This window comes from Paramisgurnus dabryanus, chromosome 9 (assembly GCF_030506205.2).
Source record: "Paramisgurnus dabryanus chromosome 9, PD_genome_1.1, whole genome shotgun sequence".
Lineage (NCBI taxonomy): Eukaryota > Metazoa > Chordata > Actinopteri > Cypriniformes > Cobitidae > Paramisgurnus > Paramisgurnus dabryanus.
Window position 1 is genome coordinate 5,603,148 of NC_133345.1, and position 17,774 is coordinate 5,620,921.

Below are 17,774 nucleotides of genomic sequence, written 5' to 3' on the forward strand. Positions count from 1 at the left end.
TCTATCGAAGCGAGTCAGCACTCGCTTACGGCCACACCACCCTGAGCACGCCCGGTCTCGTCTGATCTCGGAAGCCAAGCAGGGTCGGGCCTGGTTAGTACTTGGATGGGAGACCGCCTGGGAATACCAGGTGCTGTAAGCATTTAATTAATTAATTATTTTTTTTATGTCATTTTTTCCCATGAATGCGTCCTTTCTGTAACCATTTACCGATGTCATTGCGTTGCCACATTAGCCTTGAAGTGTCTCTCGAATCGGGTCAGCACTCGTTTACGGCCACACCACCCTGAGCACGCCCGCTCTCGTCTGATCTCGGAAGCCAAGCAGGGTCGGGCCTGGTTAGTACTTGGATGGGAGACCGCCTGGGAATACCAGATGCTGTAATAATTTAATTGATTAATTATTTTTTTTATGTCATTTTTTCCCATGAATGCGTCCTTTCTGTAACCATTTACCGATGTCATTGCGTTGCCACATTAGCCTTGAAGTGTCTCTCGAATCGAGTCAGCACTCGTTTACGGCCACACCACCCTGAGCACGCCCGCTCTCGTCTGATCTCGGAAGCCAAGCAGGGTCGGGCCTGGTTAGTACTTGGATGGGAGACCGCCTGGGAATACCTGGTGCTGTAAGAATTAAATTAATTAATTATTTATGTCATTTTTCCCATGAATGCGTCCTTTCTGTAAGCGTTCTCCCATGGCATGGCGTTGCCACATTAGTTTTGAAGTGTCTCTCGAATCAAGTCAGCACTCGCTTACGGCCACGCCACCCTGAGCACGCCCGCTCTCGTCTGATCTCGGAAGCCAAGCAGGGTCGGGCCTGGTTAGTACTTGGATGGGAGACCGCCTGGGAATACCAGGTGCTGTAAGCATTTAATTAATTAAATATTTATTTATGTCATATTTTCCCATGAATACGTCCTTTCTGTAACCATTTACCGATGTCATTGCGTTGCCACATTAGCCTTGAAGTGTCTCTCGAATCGAGTCAGCACTCGCTTACGGCCACACCACCCTGAGCACGCCCGCTCTCGTCTGATCTCGGAAGCCAAGCAGGGTCGGGCCTGGTTAGTACTTGGATGGGAGACCGCCTGGGAATACCAGGTGCTGTAAGCATTTAATTAATTAATTATTTTTTTTATGTCATTTTTTCCCATGAATGCGTCCTTTCTGTAACCATTTACCGATGTCATTGCGTTGCCACATTAGCCTTGAAGTGTCTCTCGAATCGAGTCAGCACTCGTTTACGGCCACACCACCCTGAGCACGCCCGCTCTCGTCTGATCTCGGAAGCCAAGCAGGGTCGGGCCTGGTTAGTACTTGGATGTGAGACCGCCTGGGAATACCTGGTGCTGTAAGAATTAAATTAATTAATTATTTATGTCATTTTTCCCATGAATGCGTCCTTTCTGTAAGCGTTCTCCCATGGCATGGCGTTGCCACATTAGTTTTGAAGTGTCTCTCGAATCAAGTCAGCACTCGCTTACGGCCACGCCACCCTGAGCACGCCCGCTCTCGTCTGATCTCGTAAGCCAAGCAGGGTCGGGCCTGGTTAGTACTTGGATGGGAGACCGCCTGGGAATACCAGGTGCTCTAAGCATTTAATTAATTAATTATTTTTTTATGTCATTTTTTCCCATGAATGCGTCCTTTCTGTAAGCGTTCTCCCATGGCATGGCGTTGCCACATTAGTTTTGAAGTGTCTCTCGAATCAAGTCTGCACTCGCTTACGGCCACACCACCCTGAGCACGCCCGCTCTCGTCTGATCTCGGAAGCCAAGCAGGGTCGGGCCTGGTTAGTACTTGGATGGGAGACCGCCTGGGAATACCAGGTGCTGTAAGCATTTAATTAAATAATAATTTTTTTTATGTCATTTTTTCCCATGAATGCGTCCTTTCTGTAACCATTTACCGATGTCATTGCGTTGCCACATTAGCCTTGAAGTGTCTCTCGAATCGAGTCAGCACTCGCTTACGGCCACACCACCCTGAGCACGCCCGCTCTCGTCTGATCTCGGAAGCCAAGCAGGGTCGGGCCTGGTTAGTACTTGGATGGGAGACCGCCTGGGAATACCAGGTGCTGTAAGCATTTAATTAATTAAATATTTTTTTATGTCATTTTTTCCCATGAATGCGACCTTTCTGTAAGCGTTCACTGATGTCATGGCGTTGCCACATAAGTCTTGAAGTGTCTATCGAAGCGAGTCAGCACTCGCTTACGGCCACACCACCCTGAGCACGCCCGCTCTCGTCTGATCTCGGAAGCCAAGCAGGGTCGGGCCTGGTTAGTACTTGGATGGGAGACCGCCTGGGAATACCAGGTGCTGTAAGCATTTAATTAATTAATAATTTTTTTTTATGTCATTTTTTCCCATGAATGCGTCCTTTCTGTAACCATTTACCGATGTCATTGCGTTGCCACATTAGCCTTGAAGTGTCTCTCGAATCGAGTCAGCACTCGCTTACGGCCACACCACCCTGAGCACGCCCGTTCTCGTCTGATCTCGGAAGCCAAGCAGGGTCGGGCCTGGTTAGTACTTGGATGGGAGACCGCCTGGGAATACCAGGTGCTCTAAGCATTTAATTAATTAATTATTTTTTTATGTCATTTTTTCCCATGAATGCGTCCTTTCTGTAAGCGTTCTCCCATGGCATGGCGTTGCCACATTAGTTTTGAAGTGTCTCTCGAATCAAGTCTGCACTCGCTTACGGCCACACCACCCTGAGCACGCCCGCTCTCGTCTGATCTCGGAAGCCAAGCAGGGTCGGGCCTGGTTAGTACTTGGATGGGAGACCGCCTGGGAATACCAGGTGCTGTAAGCATTTAATTAATTAATAATTTTTTTTATGTCATTTTTTCCCATGAATGCGTCCTTTCTGTAACCATTTACCGATGTCATTGCGTTGCCACATTAGCCTTGAAGTGTCTCTCGAATCGAGTCAGCACTCGCTTACGGCCACACCACCCTGAGCACGCCCGCTCTTGTCTGATCTCGGAAGCCAAGCAGGGTCGGGCCTGGTTAGTACTTGGATGGGAGACCGCCTGGGAATACCAGGTGCTGTAAGCATTTAATTAATTAATTATTTTTTTATGTCATTTTTTCCCATGAATGCGACCTTTCTGTAAGCGTTCAATGATGTCATGGCGTTGCCACATAAGTCTTGAAGTGTCTATCGAAGCGAGTCAGCACTCGCTTACGGCCACACCACCCTGAGCACGCCCGCTCTCGTCTGATCTCGGAAGCCAAGCAGGGTCGGGCCTGGTTAGTACTTGGATGGGAGACCGCCTGGGAATACCAGGTGCTGTAAGCATTTAATTAATTAATTATTTTTTTTATGTCATTTTTTCCCATGAATGCGTCCTTTCTGTAACCATTTACCGATGTCATTGCGTTGCCACATTAGCCTTGAAGTGTCTCTCGAATCGAGTCAGCACTCGCTTACGGCCACACCACCCTGAGCACGTCCGTTCTCGTCTGATCTCGTAAGCCAAGCAGGGTCGGGCCTGGTTAGTACTTGGATGGGAGACCGCCTGGGAATACCAGGTGCTGTAAGCATTTAATTAATTAATTATTTTTTTATGTCATTTTTTCCCATGAATGCGATCTTTCTGTAAGCGTTCACCGATGTCATGGCGTTGCCACATAAGTCTTGAAGTGTCTATCGAAGCGTGTCAGCACTCGCTTACGGCCACACCACCCTGAGCACGCCCGCTCTCGTCTAATGTCGGAAGCCAAGCAGGGTCGGGCCTGGTTAGTACTTGGATGGGAGACCGCCTGGGAATACCAGGTGCTGTAAGCATTTAATTAATTAAATATTTATTTATGTCATATTTTCCCATGAATGCGTCCTTTCTGTAACCATTTACCGATGTCATTGCGTTGCCACATTAGCCTTGAAGTGTCTCTCGAATCGAGTCAGCACTCGCTTACGGCCACACCACCCTGAGCACGCCCGCTCTCGTCTGATCTCGGAAGCCAAGCAGGGTCGGGCCTGGTTAGTACTTGGATGGGAGACCGCCTGGGAATACCAGGTGCTGTAAGCATTTAATTAATCAATTATTTTTTTTATGTCATTTTTTCCCATGAATGCGTCCTTTCTGTAACCATTTACCGATGTCATTGCGTTGCCACATTAGCCTTGAAGTGTCTCTCGAATCGAGTCAGCACTCGTTTACGGCCACACCACCCTGAGCACGCCCGCTCTCGTCTGATCTCGGAAGCCAAGCAGGGTCGGGCCTGGTTAGTACTTGGATGGGAGACCGCCTGGGAATACCTGGTGCTGTAAGAATTAAATTAATTAATTATTTATGTCATTTTTCCCATGAATGCGTCCTTTCTGTAAGCGTTCTCCCATGGCATGGCGTTGCCACATTAGTTTTGAAGTGTCTCTCGAATCAAGTCAGCACTCGCTTACGGCCACGCCACCCTGAGCACGCCCGCTCTCGTCTGATCTCGTAAGCCAAGCAGGGTCGGGCCTGGTTAGTACTTGGATGGGAGACCGCCTGGGAATACCAGGTGCTCTAAGCATTTAATTAATTAATTATTTTTTTATGTCATTTTTTCCCATGAATGCGTCCTTTCTGTAAGCGTTCTCCCATGGCATGGCGTTGCCACATTAGTTTTGAAGTGTCTCTCGAATCAAGTCTGCACTCGCTTACGGCCACACCACCCTGAGCACGCCCGCTCTCGTCTGATCTCGGAAGCCAAGCAGGGTCGGGCCTGGTTAGTACTTGGATGGGAGACCGCCTGGGAATACCAGGTGCTGTAAGCATTTAATTAATTAATAATTTTTTTTATGTCATTTTTTCCCATGAATGCGTCCTTTCTGTAACCATTTACCGATGTCATTGCGTTGCCACATTAGCCTTGAAGTGTCTCTCGAATCGAGTCAGCACTCGCTTACGGCCACACCACCCTGAGCACGCCCGCTCTCGTCTGATCTCGGAAGCCAAGCAGGGTCGGGCCTGGTTAGTACTTGGATGGGAGATTGCCTGGGAATACCAGGTGCTGTAAGCATTTAATTAATTAAATATTTATTTATGTCATTTTTTCCCATGAATGCGTTCTTTCTGTAAGCGTTCACTGATGTCATGGCGTTGCCACATAAGTCTTGAAGTGTCTGTCGATTCGAGTCGGCACTCGCTTACGGCCACACCACCCTGAGCACGCCCGCTCTCGTCTGATCTCGGAAGCCAAGCAGGGTCGGGCCTGGTTAGTACTTGGATGGGAGACCGCCTGGGAATACCAGGTGCTGTAAGCATTTAATTAATTAATAATTTTTTTTATGTCATTTTTTCCCATGAATGCGTCCTTTCTGTAACCATTTACCGATGTCATTGCGTTGCCACATTAGCCTTGAAGTGTCTCTCGAATCGAGTCAGCACTCGCTTACGGCCACACCACCCTGAGCACGCCCGCTCTCGTCTGATCTCGGAAGCCAAGCAGGGTCGGGCCTGGTTAGTACTTGGATGGGAGACCGCCTGGGAATACCAGGTGCTGTAAGCATTTAATTAATTAATTAATTATTTTTTTATGTCATTTTTTCCCATGAATGCGTCCTTTCTGTAACCATTTACCGATGTCATTGCGTTGCCACATTAGCCTTGAAGTGTCTCTCGAATCGAGTCAGCACTCGCTTACGGCCACACCACCCTGAGCACGCCCGCTCTCGTCTGATCTCGGAAGCCAAGCAGGGTCGGGCCTGGTTAGTACTTGGATGGGAGACCGCCTGGGAATACCAGGTGCTGTAAGCATTTAATTAATTAATTATTTTTTTATGTCATTTTTTCCCATGAATGCGATCTTTCTGTAAGCGTTCACTGATGTCATGGCGTTGCCACATAAGTCTTGAAGTGTCTATCGAAGCGAGTCAGCACTCGCTTACGGCCACACCACCCTGAGCACGCCCGCTCTCGTCTGATCTCGGAAGCCAAGCAGGGTCGGGCCTGGTTAGTACTTGGATGGGAGACCGCCTGGGAATACCAGGTGCTGTAAGCATTTAATTAATTAATTATTTTTTTTATGTCATTTTTTCCCATGAATGCGTCCTTTCTGTAACCATTTACCGATGTCATTGCGTTGCCACATTAGCCTTGAAGTGTCTCTCGAATCGGGTCAGCACTCGTTTACGGCCACACCACCCTGAGCACGCCCGCTCTCGTCTGATCTCGGAAGCCAAGCAGGGTCGGGCCTGGTTAGTACTTGGATGGGAGACCGCCTGGGAATACCAGATGCTGTAATAATTTAATTGATTAATTATTTTTTTTATGTCATTTTTTCCCATGAATGCGTCCTTTCTGTAACCATTTACCGATGTCATTGCGTTGCCACATTAGCCTTGAAGTGTCTCTCGAATCGAGTCAGCACTCGTTTACGGCCACACCACCCTGAGCACGCCCGCTCTCGTCTGATCTCGGAAGCCAAGCAGGGTCGGGCCTGGTTAGTACTTGGATGGGAGACCGCCTGGGAATACCTGGTGCTGTAAGAATTAAATTAATTAATTATTTATGTCATTTTTCCCATGAATGCGTCCTTTCTGTAAGCGTTCTCCCATGGCATGGCGTTGCCACATTAGTTTTGAAGTGTCTCTCGAATCAAGTCAGCACTCGCTTACGGCCACGCCACCCTGAGCACGCCCGCTCTCGTCTGATCTCGGAAGCCAAGCAGGGTCGGGCCTGGTTAGTACTTGGATGGGAGACCGCCTGGGAATACCTGGTGCTGTAAGAATTAAATTAATTAATTATTTATGTCATTTTTCCCATGAATGCGTCCTTTCTGTAAGCGTTCTCCCATGGCATGGCGTTGCCACATTAGTTTTGAAGTGTCTCTCGAATCAAGTCAGCACTCGCTTACGGCCACGCCACCCTGAGCACGCCCGCTCTCGTCTGATCTCGTAAGCCAAGCAGGGTCGGGCCTGGTTAGTACTTGGATGGGAGACCGCCTGGGAATACCAGGTGCTCTAAGCATTTAATTAATTAATTATTTTTTTATGTCATTTTTTCCCATGAATGCGTCCTTTCTGTAAGCGTTCTCCCATGGCATGGCGTTGCCACATTAGTTTTGAAGTGTCTCTCGAATCAAGTCTGCACTCGCTTACGGCCACACCACCCTGAGCACGCCCGCTCTCGTCTGATCTCGGAAGCCAAGCAGGGTCGGGCCTGGTTAGTACTTGGATGGGAGACCGCCTGGGAATACCAGGTGCTGTAAGCATTTAATTAATTAATAATTTTTTTTATGTCATTTTTTCCCATGAATGCGTCCTTTCTGTAACCATTTACCGATGTCATTGCGTTGCCACATTAGCCTTGAAGTGTCTCTCGAATCGAGTCAGCACTCGCTTACGGCCACACCACCCTGAGCACGCCCGCTCTCGTCTGATCTCGGAAGCCAAGCAGGGTCGGGCCTGGTTAGTACTTGGATGGGAGATTGCCTGGGAATACCAGGTGCTGTAAGCATTTAATTAATTAAATATTTATTTATGTCATTTTTTCCCATGAATGCGTTCTTTCTGTAAGCGTTCACTGATGTCATGGCGTTGCCACATAAGTCTTGAAGTGTCTGTCGATTCGAGTCGGCACTCGCTTACGGCCACACCACCCTGAGCACGCCCGCTCTCGTCTGATCTCGGAAGCCAAGCAGGGTCGGGCCTGGTTAGTACTTGGATGGGAGACCGCCTGGGAATACCAGGTGCTGTAAGCATTTAATTAATTAAATATTTATTTATGTCATATTTTCCCATGAATGCGTCCTTTCTGTAAGCGTTCTCCCATGGCATGGCGTTGCCACATTAGTTTTGAAGTGTCTCTCGAATCAAGTCTGCACTCGCTTACGGCCACACCACCCTGAGCACGCCCGCTCTCGTCTGATCTCGGAAGCCAAGCAGGGTCGGGCCTGGTTAGTACTTGGATGGGAGACCGCCTGGGAATACCAGGTGCTGTAAGCATTTAATTAATTAATAATTTTTTTTATGTCATTTTTTCCCATGAATGCGTCCTTTCTGTAACCATTTACCGATGTCATTGCGTTGCCACATTAGCCTTGAAGTGTCTCTCGAATCGAGTCAGCACTCGCTTACGGCCACACCACCCTGAGCACGCCCGCTCTCGTCTGATCTCGGAAGCCAAGCAGGGTCGGGCCTGGTTAGTACTTGGATGGGAGACCGCCTGGGAATACCAGGTGCTGTAAGCATTTAATTAATTAATTATTTTTTTATGTCATTTTTTCCCATGAATGCGTCCTTTCTGTAACCATTTACCGATGTCATTGCGTTGCCACATTAGCCTTGAAGTGTCTCTCGAATCGAGTCAGCACTCGCTTACGGCCACACCACCCTGAGCACGCCCGCTCTCGTCTGATCTCGGAAGCCAAGCAGGGTCGGGCCTGGTTAGTACTTGGATGGGAGACCGCCTGGGAATACCAGGTGCTGTAAGCATTTAATTAATTAATTATTTTTTTATGTCATTTTTTCCCATGAATGCGATCTTTCTGTAAGCGTTCACTGATGTCATGGCGTTGCCACATAAGTCTTGAAGTGTCTATCGAAGCGAGTCAGCACTCGCTTACGGCCACACCACCCTGAGCACGCCCGCTCTCGTCTGATCTCGGAAGCCAAGCAGGGTCGGGCCTGGTTAGTACTTGGATGGGAGACCGCCTGGGAATACCAGGTGCTGTAAGCATTTAATTAATTAATTATTTTTTTTATGTCATTTTTTCCCATGAATGCGTCCTTTCTGTAACCATTTACCGATGTCATTGCGTTGCCACATTAGCCTTGAAGTGTCTCTCGAATCGGGTCAGCACTCGTTTACGGCCACACCACCCTGAGCACGCCCGCTCTCGTCTGATCTCGGAAGCCAAGCAGGGTCGGGCCTGGTTAGTACTTGGATGGGAGACCGCCTGGGAATACCAGATGCTGTAATAATTTAATTGATTAATTATTTTTTTTATGTCATTTTTTCCCATGAATGCGTCCTTTCTGTAACCATTTACCGATGTCATTGCGTTGCCACATTAGCCTTGAAGTGTCTCTCGAATCGAGTCAGCACTCGTTTACGGCCACACCACCCTGAGCACGCCCGCTCTCGTCTGATCTCGGAAGCCAAGCAGGGTCGGGCCTGGTTAGTACTTGGATGGGAGACCGCCTGGGAATACCTGGTGCTGTAAGAATTAAATTAATTAATTATTTATGTCATTTTTCCCATGAATGCGTCCTTTCTGTAAGCGTTCTCCCATGGCATGGCGTTGCCACATTAGTTTTGAAGTGTCTCTCGAATCAAGTCAGCACTCGCTTACGGCCACGCCACCCTGAGCACGCCCGCTCTCGTCTGATCTCGGAAGCCAAGCAGGGTCGGGCCTGGTTAGTACTTGGATGGGAGACCGCCTGGGAATACCAGGTGCTGTAAGCATTTAATTAATTAAATATTTATTTATGTCATATTTTCCCATGAATGCTTCCTTTCTGTAACCATTTACCGATGTCATTGCGTTGCCACATTAGCCTTGAAGTGTCTCTCGAATCGAGTCAGCACTCGCTTACGGCCACACCACCCTGAGCACGCCCGCTCTCGTCTGATCTCGGAAGCCAAGCAGGGTCGGGCCTGGTTAGTACTTGGATGGGAGACCGCCTGGGAATACCAGGTGCTGTAAGCATTTAATTAATTAATTATTTTTTTATGTCATTTTTTCCCATGAATGCGTCCTTTCTGTAACCATTTACCGATGTCATTGCGTTGCCACATTAGCCTTGAAGTGTCTCTCGAATCGAGTCAGCACTCGTTTACGGCCACACCACCCTGAGCACGCCCGCTCTCGTCTGATCTCGGAAGCCAAGCAGGGTCGGGCCTGGTTAGTACTTGGATGGGAGACCGCCTGGGAATACCTGGTGCTGTAAGAATTAAATTAATTAATTATTTATGTCATTTTTCCCATGAATGCGTCCTTTCTGTAAGCGTTCTCCCATGGCATGGCGTTGCCACATTAGTTTTGAAGTGTCTCTCGAATCAAGTCAGCACTCGCTTACGGCCACGCCACCCTGAGCACGCCCGCTCTCGTCTGATCTCGTAAGCCAAGCAGGGTCGGGCCTGGTTAGTACTTGGATGGGAGACCGCCTGGGAATACCAGGTGCTCTAAGCATTTAATTAATTAATTATTTTTTTATGTCATTTTTTCCCATGAATGCGTCCTTTCTGTAAGCGTTCTCCCATGGCATGGCGTTGCCACATTAGTTTTGAAGTGTCTCTCGAATCAAGTCTGCACTCGCTTACGGCCACACCACCCTGAGCACGCCCGCTCTCGTCTGATCTCGGAAGCCAAGCAGGGTCGGGCCTGGTTAGTACTTGGATGGGAGACCGCCTGGGAATACCAGGTGCTGTAAGCATTTAATTAAATAATAATTTTTTTTATGTCATTTTTTCCCATGAATGCGTCCTTTCTGTAACCATTTACCGATGTCATTGCGTTGCCACATTAGCCTTGAAGTGTCTCTCGAATCGAGTCAGCACTCGCTTACGGCCACACCACCCTGAGCACGCCCGCTCTCGTCTGATCTCGGAAGCCAAGCAGGGTCGGGCCTGGTTAGTACTTGGATGGGAGACCGCCTGGGAATACCAGGTGCTGTAAGCATTTAATTAATTAAATATTTTTTTATGTCATTTTTTCCCATGAATGCGACCTTTCTGTAAGCGTTCACTGATGTCATGGCGTTGCCACATAAGTCTTGAAGTGTCTCTCGAATCGAGTCAGCACTCGCTTACGGCCACACCACCCTGAGCACGCCCGCTCTCGTCTGATCTCGGAAGCCAAGCAGGGTCGGGCCTGGTTAGTACTTGGATGGGAGACCGCCTGGGAATACCAGGTGCTGTAAGCATTTAATTAATCAATTATTTTTTTTATGTCATTTTTTCCCATGAATGCGTCCTTTCTGTAACCATTTACCGATGTCATTGCGTTGCCACATTAGCCTTGAAGTGTCTCTCGAATCGAGTCAGCACTCGTTTACGGCCACACCACCCTGAGCACGCCCGCTCTCGTCTGATCTCGGAAGCCAAGCAGGGTCGGGCCTGGTTAGTACTTGGATGGGAGACCGCCTGGGAATACCTGGTGCTGTAAGAATTAAATTAATTAATTATTTATGTCATTTTTCCCATGAATGCGTCCTTTCTGTAAGCGTTCTCCCATGGCATGGCGTTGCCACATTAGTTTTGAAGTGTCTCTCGAATCAAGTCAGCACTCGCTTACGGCCACGCCACCCTGAGCACGCCCGCTCTCGTCTGATCTCGTAAGCCAAGCAGGGTCGGGCCTGGTTAGTACTTGGATGGGAGACCGCCTGGGAATACCAGGTGCTCTAAGCATTTAATTAATTAATTATTTTTTTATGTCATTTTTTCCCATGAATGCGTCCTTTCTGTAAGCGTTCTCCCATGGCATGGCGTTGCCACATTAGTTTTGAAGTGTCTCTCGAATCAAGTCTGCACTCGCTTACGGCCACACCACCCTGAGCACGCCCGCTCTCGTCTGATCTCGGAAGCCAAGCAGGGTCGGGCCTGGTTAGTACTTGGATGGGAGACCGCCTGGGAATACCAGGTGCTGTAAGCATTTAATTAATTAATAATTTTTTTTATGTCATTTTTTCCCATGAATGCGTCCTTTCTGTAACCATTTACCGATGTCATTGCGTTGCCACATTAGCCTTGAAGTGTCTCTCGAATCGAGTCAGCACTCGCTTACGGCCACACCACCCTGAGCACGCCCGCTCTCGTCTGATCTCGGAAGCCAAGCAGGGTCGGGCCTGGTTAGTACTTGGATGGGAGATTGCCTGGGAATACCAGGTGCTGTAAGCATTTAATTAATTAAATATTTATTTATGTCATTTTTTCCCATGAATGCGTTCTTTCTGTAAGCGTTCACTGATGTCATGGCGTTGCCACATAAGTCTTGAAGTGTCTGTCGATTCGAGTCGGCACTCGCTTACGGCCACACCACCCTGAGCACGCCCGCTCTCGTCTGATCTCGGAAGCCAAGCAGGGTCGGGCCTGGTTAGTACTTGGATGGGAGACCGCCTGGGAATACCAGGTGCTGTAAGCATTTAATTAATTAATAATTTTTTTTATGTCATTTTTTCCCATGAATGCGTCCTTTCTGTAACCATTTACCGATGTCATTGCGTTGCCACATTAGCCTTGAAGTGTCTCTCGAATCGAGTCAGCACTCGCTTACGGCCACACCACCCTGAGCATGCCCGCTCTCGTCTGATCTCGGAAGCCAAGCAGGGTCGGGCCTGGTTAGTACTTGGATGGGAGACCGCCTGGGAATACCAGGTGCTGTAAGCATTTAATTAATTAATTATTTTTTTATGTCATTTTTTCCCATGAATGCGTCCTTTCTGTAACCATTTACCGATGTCATTGCGTTGCCACATTAGCCTTGAAGTGTCTCTCGAATCGAGTCAGCACTCGCTTACGGCCACACCACCCTGAGCACGCCCGCTCTCGTCTGATCTCGGAAGCCAAGCAGGGTCGGGCCTGGTTAGTACTTGGATGGGAGACCGCCTGGGAATACCAGGTGCTGTAAGCATTTAATTAATTAATTATTTTTTTATGTCATTTTTTCCCATGAATGCGATCTTTCTGTAAGCGTTCACTGATGTCATGGCGTTGCCACATAAGTCTTGAAGTGTCTATCGAAGCGAGTCAGCACTCGCTTACGGCCACACCACCCTGAGCACGCCCGCTCTCGTCTGATCTCGGAAGCCAAGCAGGGTCGGGCCTGGTTAGTACTTGGATGGGAGACCGCCTGGGAATACCAGGTGCTGTAAGCATTTAATTAATTAATTATTTTTTTTATGTCATTTTTTCCCATGAATGCGTCCTTTCTGTAACCATTTACCGATGTCATTGCGTTGCCACATTAGCCTTGAAGTGTCTCTCGAATCGGGTCAGCACTCGTTTACGGCCACACCACCCTGAGCACGCCCGCTCTCGTCTGATCTCGGAAGCCAAGCAGGGTCGGGCCTGGTTAGTACTTGGATGGGAGACCGCCTGGGAATACCAGATGCTGTAATAATTTAATTGATTAATTATTTTTTTTATGTCATTTTTTCCCATGAATGCGTCCTTTCTGTAACCATTTACCGATGTCATTGCGTTGCCACATTAGCCTTGAAGTGTCTCTCGAATCGAGTCAGCACTCGTTTACGGCCACACCACCCTGAGCACGCCCGCTCTCGTCTGATCTCGGAAGCCAAGCAGGGTCGGGCCTGGTTAGTACTTGGATGGGAGACCGCCTGGGAATACCTGGTGCTGTAAGAATTAAATTAATTAATTATTTATGTCATTTTTCCCATGAATGCGTCCTTTCTGTAAGCGTTCTCCCATGGCATGGCGTTGCCACATTAGTTTTGAAGTGTCTCTCGAATCAAGTCAGCACTCGCTTACGGCCACGCCACCCTGAGCACGCCCGCTCTCGTCTGATCTCGGAAGCCAAGCAGGGTCGGGCCTGGTTAGTACTTGGATGGGAGACCGCCTGGGAATACCAGGTGCTGTAAGCATTTAATTAATTAAATATTTATTTATGTCATATTTTCCCATGAATGCGTCCTTTCTGTAACCATTTACCGATGTCATTGCGTTGCCACATTAGCCTTGAAGTGTCTCTCGAATCGAGTCAGCACTCGCTTACGGCCACACCACCCTGAGCACGCCCGCTCTCGTCTGATCTCGGAAGCCAAGCAGGGTCGGGCCTGGTTAGTACTTGGATGGGAGACCGCCTGGGAATACCAGGTGCTGTAAGCATTTAATTAATTAATTATTTTTTTTATGTCATTTTTTCCCATGAATGCGTCCTTTCTGTAACCATTTACCGATGTCATTGCGTTGCCACATTAGCCTTGAAGTGTCTCTCGAATCGAGTCAGCACTCGTTTACGGCCACACCACCCTGAGCACGCCCGCTCTCGTCTGATCTCGGAAGCCAAGCAGGGTCGGGCCTGGTTAGTACTTGGATGGGAGACCGCCTGGGAATACCTGGTGCTGTAAGAATTAAATTAATTAATTATTTATGTCATTTTTCCCATGAATGCGTCCTTTCTGTAAGCGTTCTCCCATGGCATGGCGTTGCCACATTAGTTTTGAAGTGTCTCTCGAATCAAGTCAGCACTCGCTTACGGCCACGCCACCCTGAGCACGCCCGCTCTCGTCTGATCTCGTAAGCCAAGCAGGGTCGGGCCTGGTTAGTACTTGGATGGGAGACCGCCTGGGAATACAAGGTGCTCTAAGCATTTAATTAATTAATTATTTTTTTATGTCATTTTTTCCCATGAATGCGTCCTTTCTGTAAGCGTTCTCCCATGGCATGGCGTTGCCACATTAGTTTTGAAGTGTCTCTCGAATCAAGTCTGCACTCGCTTACGGCCACACCACCCTGAGCACGCCCGCTCTCGTCTGATCTCGGAAGCCAAGCAGGGTCGGGCCTGGTTAGTACTTGGATGGGAGACCGCCTGGGAATACCAGGTGCTGTAAGCATTTAATTAATTAATAATTTTTTTTATGTCATTTTTTCCCATGAATGCGTCCTTTCTGTAACCATTTACCGATGTCATTGCGTTGCCACATTAGCCTTGAAGTGTCTCTCGAATCGAGTCAGCACTCGCTTACGGCCACACCACCCTGAGCACGCCCGCTCTCGTCTGATCTCGGAAGCCAAGCAGGGTCGGGCCTGGTTAGTACTTGGATGGGAGACCGCCTGGGAATACCAGGTGCTGTAAGCATTTAATTAATTAAATATTTTTTTATGTCATTTTTTCCCATGAATGCGACCTTTCTGTAAGCGTTCACTGATGTCATGGCGTTGCCACATAAGTCTTGAAGTGTCTATCGAAGCGAGTCAGCACTCGCTTACGGCCACACCACCCTGAGCACGCCCGCTCTCGTCTGATCTCGGAAGCCAAGCAGGGTCGGGCCTGGTTAGTACTTGGATGGGAGACCGCCTGGGAATACCAGGTGCTGTAAGCATTTAATTAATTAATAATTTTTTTTTATGTCATTTTTTCCCATGAATGCGTCCTTTCTGTAACCATTTACCGATGTCATTGCGTTGCCACATTAGCCTTGAAGTGTCTCTCGAATCGAGTCAGCACTCGCTTACGGCCACACCACCCTGAGCACGCCCGTTCTCGTCTGATCTCGGAAGCCAAGCAGGGTCGGGCCTGGTTAGTACTTGGATGGGAGACCGCCTGGGAATACCAGGTGCTCTAAGCATTTAATTAATTAATTATTTTTTTATGTCATTTTTTCCCATGAATGCGTCCTTTCTGTAAGCGTTCTCCCATGGCATGGCGTTGCCACATTAGTTTTGAAGTGTCTCTCGAATCAAGTCTGCACTCGCTTACGGCCACACCACCCTGAGCACGCCCGCTCTCGTCTGATCTCGGAAGCCAAGCAGGGTCGGGCCTGGTTAGTACTTGGATGGGAGACCGCCTGGGAATACCAGGTGCTGTAAGCATTTAATTAATTAATAATTTTTTTTATGTCATTTTTTCCCATGAATGCGTCCTTTCTGTAACCATTTACCGATGTCATTGCGTTGCCACATTAGCCTTGAAGTGTCTCTCGAATCGAGTCAGCACTCGCTTACGGCCACACCACCCTGAGCACGCCCGCTCTTGTCTGATCTCGGAAGCCAAGCAGGGTCGGGCCTGGTTAGTACTTGGATGGGAGACCGCCTGGGAATACCAGGTGCTGTAAGCATTTAATTAATTAATTATTTTTTTATGTCATTTTTTCCCATGAATGCGACCTTTCTGTAAGCGTTCAATGATGTCATGGCGTTGCCACATAAGTCTTGAAGTGTCTATCGAAGCGAGTCAGCACTCGCTTACGGCCACACCACCCTGAGCACGCCCGCTCTCGTCTGATCTCGGAAGCCAAGCAGGGTCGGGCCTGGTTAGTACTTGGATGGGAGACCGCCTGGGAATACCAGGTGCTGTAAGCATTTAATTAATTAATTATTTTTTTTATGTCATTTTTTCCCATGAATGCGTCCTTTCTGTAACCATTTACCGATGTCATTGCGTTGCCACATTAGCCTTGAAGTGTCTCTCGAATCGAGTCAGCACTCGCTTACGGCCACACCACCCTGAGCACGTCCGTTCTCGTCTGATCTCGTAAGCCAAGCAGGGTCGGGCCTGGTTAGTACTTGGATGGGAGACCGCCTGGGAATACCAGGTGCTGTAAGCATTTAATTAATTAATTATTTTTTTATGTCATTTTTTCCCATGAATGCGATCTTTCTGTAAGCGTTCACCGATGTCATGGCGTTGCCACATAAGTCTTGAAGTGTCTATCGAAGCGTGTCAGCACTCGCTTACGGCCACACCACCCTGAGCACGCCCGCTCTCGTCTAATGTCGGAAGCCAAGCAGGGTCGGGCCTGGTTAGTACTTGGATGGGAGACCGCCTGGGAATACCAGGTGCTGTAAGCATTTAATTAATTAAATATTTATTTATGTCATATTTTCCCATGAATGCGTCCTTTCTGTAACCATTTACCGATGTCATTGCGTTGCCACATTAGCCTTGAAGTGTCTCTCGAATCGAGTCAGCACTCGCTTACGGCCACACCACCCTGAGCACGCCCGCTCTCGTCTGATCTCTGAAGCCAAGCAGGGTCGGGCCTGGTTAGTACTTGGATGGGAGACCGCCTGGGAATACCAGGTGCTGTAAGCATTTAATTAATCAATTATTTTTTTTATGTCATTTTTTCCCATGAATGCGTCCTTTCTGTAACCATTTACCGATGTCATTGCGTTGCCACATTAGCCTTGAAGTGTCTCTCGAATCGAGTCAGCACTCGTTTACGGCCACACCACCCTGAGCACGCCCGCTCTCGTCTGATCTCGGAAGCCAAGCAGGGTCGGGCCTGGTTAGTACTTGGATGGGAGACCGCCTGGGAATACCTGGTGCTGTAAGAATTAAATTAATTAATTATTTATGTCATTTTTCCCATGAATGCGTCCTTTCTGTAAGCGTTCTCCCATGGCATGGCGTTGCCACATTAGTTTTGAAGTGTCTCTCGAATCAAGTCAGCACTCGCTTACGGCCACGCCACCCTGAGCACGCCCGCTCTCGTCTGATCTCGTAAGCCAAGCAGGGTCGGGCCTGGTTAGTACTTGGATGGGAGACCGCCTGGGAATACCAGGTGCTCTAAGCATTTAATTAATTAATTATTTTTTTATGTCATTTTTTCCCATGAATGCGTCCTTTCTGTAAGCGTTCTCCCATGGCATGGCGTTGCCACATTAGTTTTGAAGTGTCTCTCGAATCAAGTCTGCACTCGCTTACGGCCACACCACCCTGAGCACGCCCGCTCTCGTCTGATCTCGGAAGCCAAGCAGGGTCGGGCCTGGTTAGTACTTGGATGGGAGACCGCCTGGGAATACCAGGTGCTGTAAGCATTTAATTAATTAATAATTTTTTTTATGTCATTTTTTCCCATGAATGCGTCCTTTCTGTAACCATTTACCGATGTCATTGCGTTGCCACATTAGCCTTGAAGTGTCTCTCGAATCGAGTCAGCACTCGCTTACGGCCACACCACCCTGAGCACGCCCGCTCTCGTCTGATCTCGGAAGCCAAGCAGGGTCGGGCCTGGTTAGTACTTGGATGGGAGATTGCCTGGGAATACCAGGTGCTGTAAGCATTTAATTAATTAAATATTTATTTATGTCATTTTTTCCCATGAATGCGTTCTTTCTGTAAGCGTTCACTGATGTCATGGCGTTGC

General features: G+C 48.3%; 52 non-coding genes and 21 pseudogenes across 52 annotated transcripts; all 73 read left to right on the forward strand.

Moving 5' to 3' along the window:
• The first annotated feature begins 23 nt into the window (after nt 1-23).
• LOC135721900 (5S ribosomal RNA) lies at nt 24-142 on the forward strand. Its single transcript, XR_010521654.1, has one exon. It is a non-coding gene; the product is annotated as a 5S ribosomal RNA (ribosomal RNA).
• Nucleotides 143-268: 126 nt separating this feature from the next.
• LOC135726194 (5S ribosomal RNA) lies at nt 269-387 on the forward strand (annotated as a pseudogene).
• Nucleotides 388-513: 126 nt separating this feature from the next.
• On the forward strand, nt 514-632 carry LOC135724619 (5S ribosomal RNA). The gene has a single exon (XR_010524280.1). It is a non-coding gene; the product is annotated as a 5S ribosomal RNA (ribosomal RNA).
• A 120-nt stretch (nt 633-752) lies between these two features.
• LOC135723683 (5S ribosomal RNA) lies at nt 753-871 on the forward strand. The gene has a single exon (XR_010523374.1). It is a non-coding gene; the product is annotated as a 5S ribosomal RNA (ribosomal RNA).
• A 125-nt stretch (nt 872-996) lies between these two features.
• On the forward strand, nt 997-1,115 carry LOC135726207 (5S ribosomal RNA). The gene has a single exon (XR_010524950.1). It is a non-coding gene; the product is annotated as a 5S ribosomal RNA (ribosomal RNA).
• Nucleotides 1,116-1,241: 126 nt separating this feature from the next.
• LOC135726235 (5S ribosomal RNA) lies at nt 1,242-1,360 on the forward strand (annotated as a pseudogene).
• Nucleotides 1,361-1,480: 120 nt separating this feature from the next.
• LOC135726481 (5S ribosomal RNA) lies at nt 1,481-1,599 on the forward strand (annotated as a pseudogene).
• Nucleotides 1,600-1,724: 125 nt separating this feature from the next.
• Nucleotides 1,725-1,843, forward strand: LOC135726218 (5S ribosomal RNA). The gene has a single exon (XR_010524951.1). It is a non-coding gene; the product is annotated as a 5S ribosomal RNA (ribosomal RNA).
• A 126-nt stretch (nt 1,844-1,969) lies between these two features.
• Nucleotides 1,970-2,088, forward strand: LOC135726230 (5S ribosomal RNA). Its single transcript, XR_010524952.1, has one exon. It is a non-coding gene; the product is annotated as a 5S ribosomal RNA (ribosomal RNA).
• A 125-nt stretch (nt 2,089-2,213) lies between these two features.
• LOC135726242 (5S ribosomal RNA) lies at nt 2,214-2,332 on the forward strand. The gene has a single exon (XR_010524954.1). It is a non-coding gene; the product is annotated as a 5S ribosomal RNA (ribosomal RNA).
• Nucleotides 2,333-2,459: 127 nt separating this feature from the next.
• Nucleotides 2,460-2,578, forward strand: LOC135725059 (5S ribosomal RNA). The gene has a single exon (XR_010524712.1). It is a non-coding gene; the product is annotated as a 5S ribosomal RNA (ribosomal RNA).
• A 125-nt stretch (nt 2,579-2,703) lies between these two features.
• LOC135726254 (5S ribosomal RNA) lies at nt 2,704-2,822 on the forward strand. Its single transcript, XR_010524955.1, has one exon. It is a non-coding gene; the product is annotated as a 5S ribosomal RNA (ribosomal RNA).
• A 126-nt stretch (nt 2,823-2,948) lies between these two features.
• LOC135724245 (5S ribosomal RNA) lies at nt 2,949-3,067 on the forward strand. The gene has a single exon (XR_010523915.1). It is a non-coding gene; the product is annotated as a 5S ribosomal RNA (ribosomal RNA).
• Nucleotides 3,068-3,192: 125 nt separating this feature from the next.
• On the forward strand, nt 3,193-3,311 carry LOC135726266 (5S ribosomal RNA). Its single transcript, XR_010524956.1, has one exon. It is a non-coding gene; the product is annotated as a 5S ribosomal RNA (ribosomal RNA).
• A 126-nt stretch (nt 3,312-3,437) lies between these two features.
• On the forward strand, nt 3,438-3,556 carry LOC135725755 (5S ribosomal RNA; annotated as a pseudogene).
• A 125-nt stretch (nt 3,557-3,681) lies between these two features.
• On the forward strand, nt 3,682-3,800 carry LOC135726066 (5S ribosomal RNA; annotated as a pseudogene).
• A 125-nt stretch (nt 3,801-3,925) lies between these two features.
• On the forward strand, nt 3,926-4,044 carry LOC135726279 (5S ribosomal RNA). Its single transcript, XR_010524958.1, has one exon. It is a non-coding gene; the product is annotated as a 5S ribosomal RNA (ribosomal RNA).
• A 126-nt stretch (nt 4,045-4,170) lies between these two features.
• On the forward strand, nt 4,171-4,289 carry LOC135724620 (5S ribosomal RNA). The gene has a single exon (XR_010524281.1). It is a non-coding gene; the product is annotated as a 5S ribosomal RNA (ribosomal RNA).
• Nucleotides 4,290-4,409: 120 nt separating this feature from the next.
• On the forward strand, nt 4,410-4,528 carry LOC135726482 (5S ribosomal RNA; annotated as a pseudogene).
• Nucleotides 4,529-4,653: 125 nt separating this feature from the next.
• LOC135726291 (5S ribosomal RNA) lies at nt 4,654-4,772 on the forward strand. Its single transcript, XR_010524959.1, has one exon. It is a non-coding gene; the product is annotated as a 5S ribosomal RNA (ribosomal RNA).
• Nucleotides 4,773-4,898: 126 nt separating this feature from the next.
• Nucleotides 4,899-5,017, forward strand: LOC135725279 (5S ribosomal RNA; annotated as a pseudogene).
• Nucleotides 5,018-5,142: 125 nt separating this feature from the next.
• On the forward strand, nt 5,143-5,261 carry LOC135726303 (5S ribosomal RNA). Its single transcript, XR_010524960.1, has one exon. It is a non-coding gene; the product is annotated as a 5S ribosomal RNA (ribosomal RNA).
• Nucleotides 5,262-5,387: 126 nt separating this feature from the next.
• On the forward strand, nt 5,388-5,506 carry LOC135726314 (5S ribosomal RNA). The gene has a single exon (XR_010524961.1). It is a non-coding gene; the product is annotated as a 5S ribosomal RNA (ribosomal RNA).
• A 129-nt stretch (nt 5,507-5,635) lies between these two features.
• On the forward strand, nt 5,636-5,754 carry LOC135726325 (5S ribosomal RNA). Its single transcript, XR_010524962.1, has one exon. It is a non-coding gene; the product is annotated as a 5S ribosomal RNA (ribosomal RNA).
• A 125-nt stretch (nt 5,755-5,879) lies between these two features.
• LOC135726337 (5S ribosomal RNA) lies at nt 5,880-5,998 on the forward strand. Its single transcript, XR_010524963.1, has one exon. It is a non-coding gene; the product is annotated as a 5S ribosomal RNA (ribosomal RNA).
• A 126-nt stretch (nt 5,999-6,124) lies between these two features.
• LOC135726196 (5S ribosomal RNA) lies at nt 6,125-6,243 on the forward strand (annotated as a pseudogene).
• A 126-nt stretch (nt 6,244-6,369) lies between these two features.
• On the forward strand, nt 6,370-6,488 carry LOC135724621 (5S ribosomal RNA). Its single transcript, XR_010524282.1, has one exon. It is a non-coding gene; the product is annotated as a 5S ribosomal RNA (ribosomal RNA).
• A 120-nt stretch (nt 6,489-6,608) lies between these two features.
• LOC135725234 (5S ribosomal RNA) lies at nt 6,609-6,727 on the forward strand (annotated as a pseudogene).
• Nucleotides 6,728-6,847: 120 nt separating this feature from the next.
• LOC135726483 (5S ribosomal RNA) lies at nt 6,848-6,966 on the forward strand (annotated as a pseudogene).
• Nucleotides 6,967-7,091: 125 nt separating this feature from the next.
• Nucleotides 7,092-7,210, forward strand: LOC135726348 (5S ribosomal RNA). Its single transcript, XR_010524965.1, has one exon. It is a non-coding gene; the product is annotated as a 5S ribosomal RNA (ribosomal RNA).
• A 126-nt stretch (nt 7,211-7,336) lies between these two features.
• On the forward strand, nt 7,337-7,455 carry LOC135725280 (5S ribosomal RNA; annotated as a pseudogene).
• Nucleotides 7,456-7,580: 125 nt separating this feature from the next.
• LOC135726360 (5S ribosomal RNA) lies at nt 7,581-7,699 on the forward strand. Its single transcript, XR_010524966.1, has one exon. It is a non-coding gene; the product is annotated as a 5S ribosomal RNA (ribosomal RNA).
• A 125-nt stretch (nt 7,700-7,824) lies between these two features.
• Nucleotides 7,825-7,943, forward strand: LOC135726372 (5S ribosomal RNA). The gene has a single exon (XR_010524967.1). It is a non-coding gene; the product is annotated as a 5S ribosomal RNA (ribosomal RNA).
• A 126-nt stretch (nt 7,944-8,069) lies between these two features.
• Nucleotides 8,070-8,188, forward strand: LOC135726383 (5S ribosomal RNA). Its single transcript, XR_010524968.1, has one exon. It is a non-coding gene; the product is annotated as a 5S ribosomal RNA (ribosomal RNA).
• Nucleotides 8,189-8,313: 125 nt separating this feature from the next.
• LOC135726396 (5S ribosomal RNA) lies at nt 8,314-8,432 on the forward strand. Its single transcript, XR_010524970.1, has one exon. It is a non-coding gene; the product is annotated as a 5S ribosomal RNA (ribosomal RNA).
• A 125-nt stretch (nt 8,433-8,557) lies between these two features.
• On the forward strand, nt 8,558-8,676 carry LOC135726408 (5S ribosomal RNA). The gene has a single exon (XR_010524971.1). It is a non-coding gene; the product is annotated as a 5S ribosomal RNA (ribosomal RNA).
• Nucleotides 8,677-8,802: 126 nt separating this feature from the next.
• On the forward strand, nt 8,803-8,921 carry LOC135726197 (5S ribosomal RNA; annotated as a pseudogene).
• Nucleotides 8,922-9,047: 126 nt separating this feature from the next.
• Nucleotides 9,048-9,166, forward strand: LOC135724622 (5S ribosomal RNA). Its single transcript, XR_010524283.1, has one exon. It is a non-coding gene; the product is annotated as a 5S ribosomal RNA (ribosomal RNA).
• Nucleotides 9,167-9,286: 120 nt separating this feature from the next.
• LOC135723684 (5S ribosomal RNA) lies at nt 9,287-9,405 on the forward strand. The gene has a single exon (XR_010523375.1). It is a non-coding gene; the product is annotated as a 5S ribosomal RNA (ribosomal RNA).
• A 125-nt stretch (nt 9,406-9,530) lies between these two features.
• Nucleotides 9,531-9,649, forward strand: LOC135726419 (5S ribosomal RNA). The gene has a single exon (XR_010524972.1). It is a non-coding gene; the product is annotated as a 5S ribosomal RNA (ribosomal RNA).
• Nucleotides 9,650-9,774: 125 nt separating this feature from the next.
• Nucleotides 9,775-9,893, forward strand: LOC135724624 (5S ribosomal RNA). Its single transcript, XR_010524285.1, has one exon. It is a non-coding gene; the product is annotated as a 5S ribosomal RNA (ribosomal RNA).
• A 120-nt stretch (nt 9,894-10,013) lies between these two features.
• LOC135726484 (5S ribosomal RNA) lies at nt 10,014-10,132 on the forward strand (annotated as a pseudogene).
• Nucleotides 10,133-10,257: 125 nt separating this feature from the next.
• On the forward strand, nt 10,258-10,376 carry LOC135726431 (5S ribosomal RNA). Its single transcript, XR_010524973.1, has one exon. It is a non-coding gene; the product is annotated as a 5S ribosomal RNA (ribosomal RNA).
• A 126-nt stretch (nt 10,377-10,502) lies between these two features.
• LOC135726444 (5S ribosomal RNA) lies at nt 10,503-10,621 on the forward strand. Its single transcript, XR_010524974.1, has one exon. It is a non-coding gene; the product is annotated as a 5S ribosomal RNA (ribosomal RNA).
• Nucleotides 10,622-10,746: 125 nt separating this feature from the next.
• On the forward strand, nt 10,747-10,865 carry LOC135726455 (5S ribosomal RNA). The gene has a single exon (XR_010524975.1). It is a non-coding gene; the product is annotated as a 5S ribosomal RNA (ribosomal RNA).
• Nucleotides 10,866-10,991: 126 nt separating this feature from the next.
• On the forward strand, nt 10,992-11,110 carry LOC135724625 (5S ribosomal RNA). Its single transcript, XR_010524286.1, has one exon. It is a non-coding gene; the product is annotated as a 5S ribosomal RNA (ribosomal RNA).
• A 120-nt stretch (nt 11,111-11,230) lies between these two features.
• Nucleotides 11,231-11,349, forward strand: LOC135726485 (5S ribosomal RNA; annotated as a pseudogene).
• A 125-nt stretch (nt 11,350-11,474) lies between these two features.
• LOC135726467 (5S ribosomal RNA) lies at nt 11,475-11,593 on the forward strand. Its single transcript, XR_010524976.1, has one exon. It is a non-coding gene; the product is annotated as a 5S ribosomal RNA (ribosomal RNA).
• A 126-nt stretch (nt 11,594-11,719) lies between these two features.
• LOC135725281 (5S ribosomal RNA) lies at nt 11,720-11,838 on the forward strand (annotated as a pseudogene).
• Nucleotides 11,839-11,963: 125 nt separating this feature from the next.
• LOC135726479 (5S ribosomal RNA) lies at nt 11,964-12,082 on the forward strand. The gene has a single exon (XR_010524977.1). It is a non-coding gene; the product is annotated as a 5S ribosomal RNA (ribosomal RNA).
• A 126-nt stretch (nt 12,083-12,208) lies between these two features.
• LOC135726159 (5S ribosomal RNA) lies at nt 12,209-12,327 on the forward strand. The gene has a single exon (XR_012337564.1). It is a non-coding gene; the product is annotated as a 5S ribosomal RNA (ribosomal RNA).
• Nucleotides 12,328-12,452: 125 nt separating this feature from the next.
• On the forward strand, nt 12,453-12,571 carry LOC135724626 (5S ribosomal RNA). The gene has a single exon (XR_010524287.2). It is a non-coding gene; the product is annotated as a 5S ribosomal RNA (ribosomal RNA).
• A 125-nt stretch (nt 12,572-12,696) lies between these two features.
• LOC135723685 (5S ribosomal RNA) lies at nt 12,697-12,815 on the forward strand. The gene has a single exon (XR_010523376.2). It is a non-coding gene; the product is annotated as a 5S ribosomal RNA (ribosomal RNA).
• Nucleotides 12,816-12,941: 126 nt separating this feature from the next.
• Nucleotides 12,942-13,060, forward strand: LOC135726491 (5S ribosomal RNA; annotated as a pseudogene).
• Nucleotides 13,061-13,186: 126 nt separating this feature from the next.
• On the forward strand, nt 13,187-13,305 carry LOC135724627 (5S ribosomal RNA). The gene has a single exon (XR_010524288.1). It is a non-coding gene; the product is annotated as a 5S ribosomal RNA (ribosomal RNA).
• A 120-nt stretch (nt 13,306-13,425) lies between these two features.
• Nucleotides 13,426-13,544, forward strand: LOC135726486 (5S ribosomal RNA). The gene has a single exon (XR_012337568.1). It is a non-coding gene; the product is annotated as a 5S ribosomal RNA (ribosomal RNA).
• A 125-nt stretch (nt 13,545-13,669) lies between these two features.
• On the forward strand, nt 13,670-13,788 carry LOC135726502 (5S ribosomal RNA). Its single transcript, XR_010524979.1, has one exon. It is a non-coding gene; the product is annotated as a 5S ribosomal RNA (ribosomal RNA).
• A 126-nt stretch (nt 13,789-13,914) lies between these two features.
• LOC135726515 (5S ribosomal RNA) lies at nt 13,915-14,033 on the forward strand. The gene has a single exon (XR_010524981.2). It is a non-coding gene; the product is annotated as a 5S ribosomal RNA (ribosomal RNA).
• A 120-nt stretch (nt 14,034-14,153) lies between these two features.
• On the forward strand, nt 14,154-14,272 carry LOC135726527 (5S ribosomal RNA; annotated as a pseudogene).
• Nucleotides 14,273-14,397: 125 nt separating this feature from the next.
• On the forward strand, nt 14,398-14,516 carry LOC135724628 (5S ribosomal RNA). The gene has a single exon (XR_010524289.2). It is a non-coding gene; the product is annotated as a 5S ribosomal RNA (ribosomal RNA).
• A 126-nt stretch (nt 14,517-14,642) lies between these two features.
• LOC135726487 (5S ribosomal RNA) lies at nt 14,643-14,761 on the forward strand. Its single transcript, XR_012337442.1, has one exon. It is a non-coding gene; the product is annotated as a 5S ribosomal RNA (ribosomal RNA).
• Nucleotides 14,762-14,886: 125 nt separating this feature from the next.
• LOC135726539 (5S ribosomal RNA) lies at nt 14,887-15,005 on the forward strand. Its single transcript, XR_010524983.1, has one exon. It is a non-coding gene; the product is annotated as a 5S ribosomal RNA (ribosomal RNA).
• Nucleotides 15,006-15,132: 127 nt separating this feature from the next.
• Nucleotides 15,133-15,251, forward strand: LOC135725282 (5S ribosomal RNA). The gene has a single exon (XR_012337642.1). It is a non-coding gene; the product is annotated as a 5S ribosomal RNA (ribosomal RNA).
• Nucleotides 15,252-15,376: 125 nt separating this feature from the next.
• LOC135726550 (5S ribosomal RNA) lies at nt 15,377-15,495 on the forward strand. The gene has a single exon (XR_010524984.1). It is a non-coding gene; the product is annotated as a 5S ribosomal RNA (ribosomal RNA).
• A 126-nt stretch (nt 15,496-15,621) lies between these two features.
• Nucleotides 15,622-15,740, forward strand: LOC135723602 (5S ribosomal RNA). Its single transcript, XR_010523297.2, has one exon. It is a non-coding gene; the product is annotated as a 5S ribosomal RNA (ribosomal RNA).
• A 125-nt stretch (nt 15,741-15,865) lies between these two features.
• On the forward strand, nt 15,866-15,984 carry LOC135726562 (5S ribosomal RNA). Its single transcript, XR_010524986.1, has one exon. It is a non-coding gene; the product is annotated as a 5S ribosomal RNA (ribosomal RNA).
• A 126-nt stretch (nt 15,985-16,110) lies between these two features.
• On the forward strand, nt 16,111-16,229 carry LOC135726575 (5S ribosomal RNA; annotated as a pseudogene).
• Nucleotides 16,230-16,354: 125 nt separating this feature from the next.
• LOC135726198 (5S ribosomal RNA) lies at nt 16,355-16,473 on the forward strand (annotated as a pseudogene).
• A 125-nt stretch (nt 16,474-16,598) lies between these two features.
• On the forward strand, nt 16,599-16,717 carry LOC135724629 (5S ribosomal RNA). Its single transcript, XR_010524290.2, has one exon. It is a non-coding gene; the product is annotated as a 5S ribosomal RNA (ribosomal RNA).
• A 126-nt stretch (nt 16,718-16,843) lies between these two features.
• On the forward strand, nt 16,844-16,962 carry LOC135723687 (5S ribosomal RNA). Its single transcript, XR_010523378.2, has one exon. It is a non-coding gene; the product is annotated as a 5S ribosomal RNA (ribosomal RNA).
• A 120-nt stretch (nt 16,963-17,082) lies between these two features.
• On the forward strand, nt 17,083-17,201 carry LOC135726587 (5S ribosomal RNA; annotated as a pseudogene).
• A 125-nt stretch (nt 17,202-17,326) lies between these two features.
• LOC135724630 (5S ribosomal RNA) lies at nt 17,327-17,445 on the forward strand. The gene has a single exon (XR_010524291.2). It is a non-coding gene; the product is annotated as a 5S ribosomal RNA (ribosomal RNA).
• A 126-nt stretch (nt 17,446-17,571) lies between these two features.
• LOC135726899 (5S ribosomal RNA) lies at nt 17,572-17,690 on the forward strand (annotated as a pseudogene).
• The last annotated feature ends 84 nt before the right edge of the window (nt 17,691-17,774 follow it).